This window comes from Sparus aurata, chromosome 1 (genome assembly GCF_900880675.1).
Source record: "Sparus aurata chromosome 1, fSpaAur1.1, whole genome shotgun sequence".
In the NCBI taxonomy this organism is placed as follows: Eukaryota; Metazoa; Chordata; class Actinopteri; order Spariformes; family Sparidae; genus Sparus; species Sparus aurata.
Window position 1 is genome coordinate 39,008,968 of NC_044187.1, and position 8,163 is coordinate 39,017,130.

General features: G+C 47.3%; 1 long non-coding RNA gene across 1 annotated transcript; it reads left to right on the forward strand.

Annotated features, from left to right (window-relative positions):
• The first annotated feature begins 326 nt into the window (after nucleotides 1-326).
• On the forward strand, nucleotides 327-1,566 carry LOC115595529 (uncharacterized). The gene is made up of 2 exons (XR_003986773.1): nucleotides 327-934; nucleotides 1,014-1,566. It is a non-coding gene; the product is annotated as an uncharacterized LOC115595529 (long non-coding RNA).
• The last annotated feature ends 6,597 nt before the right edge of the window (nucleotides 1,567-8,163 follow it).

Consider the following 8,163-nt stretch of genomic DNA (forward strand, 5'->3'; position numbering starts at 1 on the left):
CCCCAGAAAACAGCCTCCGTCCCTGCCAGTGACAGAGTCACACAGCATCATGTTTACTGATGGTGATTATGTATAAAATGTAATTTAGCGCGAAAAACTTAACTCCGTCACTTCCCAGGATGTTTGGTGGGTCAGGATCTCAATCACTACACATTATAACAGCATCCATATGATTATAAACTGTCTGCGGGTTTAAATAAACAAGGGGAACACCTGGGAAACACCAACGTCATCAACATGACGTGTACCGTCACGCCTCTTTAGGAGCCGCAGCGCCGGCTTTCTGTGTGAATTACACACGTGAAGGCGGAGATGCTTCGCTCTGTGTGAATCACCATCGACGGAGAATTGGCGAACCACCGCTCGGGAGATAATGCGGAAACGCTGTGTAAAAAGGGCTCCTGATTCACCATGGCAAGTAGAGCGGCTTACTTTTCCCCGCCGGAGGCAGAAATCCTCATGGAGGCATACGAGGAGGTTAAAGACATAATAAGAAAAGAAAGGCAACACCGCCACAGTGATAAAGCAAAGAGAAAAAACGTGGCAAAGTATTGCTGACCGCCTGAATGCGTAAGTAGTGCAGAATGACACATTCACCGCTCCGCTGAAACGTCACAATTACAATCCAATAGTTAATTCACATCTCCAAAAACGCAGTTGTACTCTGATTATGAATCGGTTGAATTTTTATTGAAATGGACTGCAGATATGAGTGAAACTGTGTAAATGTAACTCCATCAGACTGTATAACTCTTTGATAAGTAGATGAGCTAATAATAATAATAATAATAACCACCTCCGGCGCCAAATACAACTGGCAGATATAGATATGCAGTATAAGAAGAGACAGATGGAAAACCTTGCACTGGAGTCCGAAATACAAAAGAGGACAATTAGAAAATTGGACCTTGAAATAAAAAAACTTGAGCGGGAGGTGAGTTATGCCTTCAATGCACACTGTATGCTGACTGTAACACAAATGTATTAAATATTATTCTCCTTTCCTCCCCCAGCTCCAAGAAGATGACACATCTTGAATAAAAAAATAAAAGGTCAATCCTCGTAAAGTCAAATGAGCCAATAGCCTATATGAAGGCCCAAAACAGTGTGTTCCTTTCTGCTCTGACAATGGCAAGTGAGGGACCAATATGTGTTAAATGATTTTAGTTACTATGCACGCTTTAAATTTAAGTTAAATATGTCCTGCAGTGGCAGAGGAATGTGTGTGTTTTTTTTCTTTTAGTTTTTTTTTCTTTAATTTAAATTGATTTGGCTTCTTATGATGTTTGTGCTGTATACTGAAGCTTGCAGAGAGGCTACTGCATCCATTCATTTGTCTGTTCATTTGATGTGTATGGATTCGTCCTGCATTTATTTCAGTGTGCAGACATGCAGGGTGTATTATTATATACAGACCTTTGAACGTGTATTTATCCTTGTGTTGTATAATACGCTTTGATTCTGTGCTTTCCATCTTGTAGAGTCACTGTGTGACTTCAGTTTTGAAAGGAGCTGACGGTTTACCTGTTTTGCTTTGTCCTTATTCAATAAAGGAACATAATGTTACACTTTGATATGTATTTATATTTGTATGGGATGTGTATTTTATACAACGGATTAGGGCCACACTGAGGATGAAAAAAAAAGTCATACATTTATGAGTCTGGTTCTTTCTGCGGAAAAGATGCTTTTTCTTGCATTTTCTTTTTAAAGTCTTGATACTTATGACAATGTGATGCTGAAGTGCCAAAAGATTAAGTATCTCCTTGTTTGTGAAACCTATACTGAAGTACAATTCCACGAAAAGCTCCACAGCCCTAATTTTAACAACTCTCCTCCTTTAAAACAACGGGTTACAATATTATGACATTATTCTCGTAAATGTATGACTTTATTCTCGAAGTCTGCACTATAAAAATTAGTTGTGCCCATTAGTCATGATAACTTCTAATTCATTGTCAGTATGACTACAAATGATTGAAACAATTGTGATGACTCAGAATTGTGTGTTTATGTCTTCTCAACTAGTGAAACGTTTTCAAACTAAGAAACATGATTCAATTGAAATTAAGAATGACAGTCAAAATGATGTAAGCATAATCGCTTCTGTGATTGGCTGTCATAGGCTGACGTAGGCACTTCAACTAACGTTCCAAAAGAAACCGTTTATGCTGCCCGACTTTTTCTCCCTCTTTCACCACATCCAAATCTGTTGGCATAGTGTAACTACCCTGCTGGAATATGAGGTAACCAGATGTACCTGCTTCTGTTCAGATGGCATTAATGTCGTTTTGAACAAAATTCTAGCTCGGCAAAACCTATATCTGAAGATGTTTGAATATAAAAGAGAGAGAAAACTATTTTTCAAAGCCTTTGGTTGATATCTCTGATGTCCCTAAACTTGTTTGTAACCGTGGTGTCGCACATAACCCCGCCTCCCTGTCTGCAGCGCCGGCCGAGCTGATTCTGTGCCCCGCTGGTGAGCTCTATGTACGGAGAAACCCACAGCCGCTGCACGGAGACACGCTCCTTTCTTTCTCCTCAGAAGAAACTGGTCCCTGCTCCACAGTTTGTCATCAAGGTGGGTTGAATTAAATTGCTTTTGTCTTGTATTTCTTTTGTAACTTGGTAAGTTAGCAGTAGCTAACTCGGTAAGCTAGCGACTGCTAAATTAGCAGTAGCTAACTTGGTAAGCTAGCAACTGCTAATTTTGCAGTAGCTAACGTAGCTTGTAGTAATATTGATGTTGTAACAGTTAGCTAGTTTCAGCCCAGCTTGGGTGGATTGGGTTTTCAGGGGTATGTCATGATGACCACGAGACTCTAGGTCTCACGTCCAACTTCTCATAAAGTTAAAAAACAGAAAAACACATTCATAACTGATAATGTAACAGCGCGAAAAAGAGCCACGCATGCACACATACAGAGAGCGGCACAGCGCGTTCTCTGCTGTGCTGTTACGTTAATTTATTCAGAGAAATATCCACAGGCTATTTAATTGTAATGTATTCCCGTGCTAAGAGTAATCTCAGTCATATGCATGATGCATAATGTTGCATAAAGGAGGAGGGGAGGGTGCGGCGCGTCCTCTCTGGCTGCCCAAGCTGCAGTCTTTTCACGACCCTGCTGTTAGGCAGGTGGTTCAGGAGCATCCGAACCAGGACCAGCAGGTTCAGAGACAGCTTCTGCCCACACGCCATCAGATTACTGACCTGCTGAGAGACCCTATGCAGACACACACACACACACACACACACACACACTCTCTCCACTTTAAGACTCTACCGTTTACTTTCTGTTTTTTGTTTTTTTATCTTTTAACATTTGCACTTTAATCTGTTTTCTTAATTGTAATGTTATTTATATTAAAAGTAAACTAGTGGAGTCTTAAAGTGAGAAGTGTGTGCATGTAGGTTCTCTCAGCAAGTCAGTAGTCTGATGATGTTCAACAAAACATTGCTTAAAGAAGATTATACATCATTCTTGAAGGAGAGATGGTGGAAATAACACTTAAGGTTGAAGCTGATGGGCCGTTCGAAAGATGGCGCCAGTTTTCATTCCATACATTCAGGTTTCATTCGATGTATTCAGACATTCATAATGCTGAAACATGTTCTTGTCTTTCATAGACGGTTAGACAAATACTAAAAAATGCTCAATACTAAAATATTTTTGCCCTTCTTTGTGAAGCCCACAGACATGGAGGACAGCATGACTGGGGGAATGAATGTCAGCATTCTCCTGGGAAAATAAGGAGAGGATCTTCGCGACATATCGGTGGTCCTGGAGCAACAGATTGTTCTGCGTGGCATCAGTGACTACTCTCATGCGGTAGTTATGTTAATCGGTCTGCTATATGCACTGAACATTGACTACCAGAAGGAGCTGCAATATACGTTCAAAGTCATCCAGAAGGTTGTCATGAACATCGCGGGTGAGCACCGCTCTGCAAGGGTTCATGGACTTAGGAATAGACTGAGAGTTTTTGTTTCTGACCTGTTTGGATGTGAATACTCATCATCTCAGGTGAAGAGATACTGACCAGACTATATAAGAACTTCAAACTCAGATATATATTTATAATATATATATATTATATATTTATATAATATAAAGATCTTTAAGCATAATCTAAAATAAAGTTGATACATTGAAAATGTGCATCACAACCAAAGCAACACAAGGATATCCCAAGATTGGGCGGGTACAAGTATAGATGGTACGATTAAAAAGCCTGTTATCCTGTACAACTCACAGAGAAGGAAGAAGAAAAATAAATAATTAAAAAGATAGATAATTAAATAAAAGGTAAATAAAACTAAAAGATAGAAGATAAGATGATAATAATACTAGATACATTGAATAAATGATAATGCCATCCATCCATCCATTTTCGTCCGCTTATCCTGGGCCGGGTCGCGGGGGCAGCTGCCTGAGCAGGGACACCCAGACTTCCCTCTCCCTGGACACTGCCTTCCAGCTCTTCCGGGAGGACCCCAAGGCGTTCCCAGGCCAGCTGGGGTGACATAGTCACACCAGCGTGTCCTGGGTCTTCCTCGGGGTCTCCTCCCGGCGGGACATGCCAGGAACACCTCCCGAGGTAGGCGTCCCGGGGGCATCCGAAACAGATGCCCGAGCCACCTCAGCTGGCTCCTCTCGATGTGGAGGAGCAGCGGCTCTACTCCGAGCTCCTCCCGGGTGACAGAACTCTTCACCCTATCTCTAAGGGAGCGCCCTGCCACCCTGTGGAGGAAACTCATTTCGGCCGCTTGTATCCGGGATCTTATTCTTTCGGTCATGACCCAAAGTTCATGGCCATAGGTGAGGGTCGGAACGTAGATTGACTGGTAAATCGAGAGCTTCGCCTTTCGGCTCAGCTCTCTCTTCACCACGACAGACCGATACAACGACCGCATTACTGCGGCCGCTGCACCTATCCGCCTGTCAATCTCACGCTCCATCCTTCCCTCACTCGTGAACAAGACCCCAAGATACTTAAACTCCTCCACTTGAGGCAGGAACTCTCCTCCCACCTGGAGGGAGCAAGCCACCTTTTTCCGGTCGAGAACCATGGCCTCAGATTTGGAGGTGCTGATTCTCATCCCAGCCGCTTCACACTCGGCTGCAAACCGCCCCAGGACATGCTGGAGGTCCTGGCTCGAAGGAGCCAACAAGACCACATCATCCGCGAAAAGCAGAGATGAGATCCAGTGGCTCCCGAACCAGATCCCCTCCGGCCCGTGGCTGCGCCTAGAAATTCTGTCCATAAAAATAATGAACAGAACCGGTGACAAAGGGAAGCCCTGCCGGAGTCCAACATGCGCTGGGAACAGGTCTGACTTACTGCAGGCAATGCGAACCAAGCTCCTGCTCCGGTCGTACAGGGACCGTACAGCCCTTAACAGAGGGCCTCCGACCCCGAAGTCCCGGAGCACCTCCCACAGAATGCCACGAGGGACACGGTCGAATGCCTTCTCCAAGTCCACAAAACACATGTGGACTGGTTGGGCAAACTTCCATGAACCCTCGAGCACCCTGCGGAGGGTATAAAGCTGGTCCAGTGTTCCACGGCCAGGACGAAAACCGCATTGTTCCTCCTGGATCCGAGGTTCGACTATCGGCCGAATTCTCCTCTCCAGTACCCTCGAATAGACTTTCCCAGGGAGGCTGAGGAGTGTGATCCCCCGATAGTTGGAACACACCCTCCGGTCCCCCTTTTTAAATAGGGGGACCACCACCCCGGTCTGCCAGTCCAGAGGCACTGTCCCCGACTGCCACGCGATGCTGCAGAGACGTGTCAGCCAAGACAGCCCCACAACATCCAGAGACTTGAGGTACTCAGGGCGGAGCTCATCCACCCCCGGTGCTTTGCCACTGAGGAGCTTCCGGACTACCTCAGTGACTTCGGCTTGGGTGATGGATGGGTCAACCTCTGAGTCCCCAGCCTCTGCTTCCTCTATGGAAGGCGCGTCAGTGGGATTGAGGAGATCCTCGAAGTATTCCTTCCACCGCCCGACGATGTCCCCAGTCGAGGTCAACAGCTCCCCACCTCCACTGTAAACAGTGTTGGTGGAGGACTGCTTCCCCCTCCTGAGGCGCCGGATGGTTTGCCAGAATTTCTTCGAGGCCGACAGATAGTCCTCCTCCATGGCCTCCCCGAACTCTTCCCAGACCCGGGTTTTTGCTGCCCGCACGCTTGGCCTTCCGGTACCCGTCAGCTGCCTCAGGAGTCCCCCAGGCCAGCCGGGCTCGGTAGGACTCCTTCAGCTTGACAGCAACCCTTACTTCCGGGGTCCACCACCGGGTTTGGGGATTGCCGCCGCGACAGGCACCGAAGACCTTATGGCCACAGCTCCGGACAGCCGCGTCAACAATGGAAGTGGAGAACATGGTCCATTTGGACTCAATGTCCCCAGCCTCCCTCGGGATCTGGTCAAAGCTCTCCCGGAGGTGGGAGTTAAAGATCTCCCTGGCAGAGGGTTCTGCCAGACGTTCCCAGCAGACCTTCACGATACGTTTGGGTCTGCCAGGTCTGTCAGGCTTCCTCCCCCGCCAGCGGATCCAACTCACCACCAGGTGGTGATCAGTTGACAGCTCAGCCCCTCTCTTCACCCGAGCGTCCAAGACATACGGCCAGAGGTCAGATGACACGACCACAAAGTCGATCATTGATCTCCGGCCTAGGGTGTCCTGGTGCCACGTGCACATATGGACACCCTTATGCTTGAACATGGTGTTCATTATGGACAAACTGTGACTAGCACAGAAGTCCAGTAACAAAACACCACTCGGGTTCAGATCGGGGAGGCCGTTCCTCCCAATCACACCGCTCCAGGTAACACTGTCGTCGCCCATGTGGGCATTGAAGTCCCCCAGGAGAACGACGGAGTCCCTGGTTGGAGCACTCTCCAGTACCCCTCCCAGGGACTCCAAGAAGGCCGGGTACTCTGCACCACTGTTCGGCCCATAAGCCGAGACAACGGTGAGAGTCCTATCCCTGGCCCGAAGGCGCAGGGAAACGACCCTCTCGTTCACCGGGGAGAACTCCAACACATGGCGGCTGAGCTGGGGGGCTATAAGCAAGCCCACACCAGCTCGCCGCCTCTCACCGCGGGCAACTCCAGAGTAGAAGAGAGTCCAGCCTCTCTCAAGGAGTTGGGTTCCAGAGCCCAGACTGTGCGTGGAGGTGAGCCCAACTATTTCTAGCCGGTACCGCTCAACCTCCCGCACCAGCTCAGGCTCTTTCCCCCCCAGCGAGGTGACATTCCATGTCCCCATGGCTAGAGTCACCATCCGGGGATTGGGCCGCCGGGGCCCCGGCCCACGACTGCCACCCATATCCCACTGCACCGGCCCCTTCTGAACCCTCCCGCGAGTGGTGAGCCCACGGGAGGGCGGACCCACGTTGCTCGTCCGGGCTGCGCCCGGCCGGGTCCCATGGGCAAAGACCCGGCCACCAGGCGCTCTCCTGTGAGCCCCAACCCCAGGCCTGGCTCCAGGGTGGGGCCCCGGTGACGCCGATCCGGGCAATGTGCACATCCTTGCTGTTCTTTCTGTCATTAGGGGCGAGTGAACATGAAAATGATAATGAGATTAATTAATTAATTAAAAATAAAATAAAAAAATACATATATATATATATACATACACATACATATATATATATATATATATATATACACACACACATAGACATACATACACACATATATAAATATAAAGGGATAAAATAAAATGCATGTATACACATACACATGTATTAGTTGTACAGAGAGAGGTAGAACATTGACCCTACCCCCCCAGCCACCCACCCACCCCACCCCTATTAAGAATCGTTCATCACAGGGCACACAAAAAGAGAAATCCAAAACAGTGTGTAGAAACAAAAAACGGTAGTCGGCAGGCTTGTATGTGGCCATATTCTATACTGTATGAGAGTCATGGAAATAGGTCAAGAAAGGTTTCCAGGTATTAAGACAGTGCATAATGTCTCTGAGCCACTGAATGTGCATGGGCGAAGTCTCCTCCTTCCACCTGAGCAAAATGGCTCGCCTGGCCAAAAGCAAAGAGAAAGAAATCATATGGCGTTCAGTGGAAGTCATTCGGGGATCAAGTTTACGCTTCAGAATTTTTGAGAGAGTGTGAAAAACCTTGTTCCAAAAAA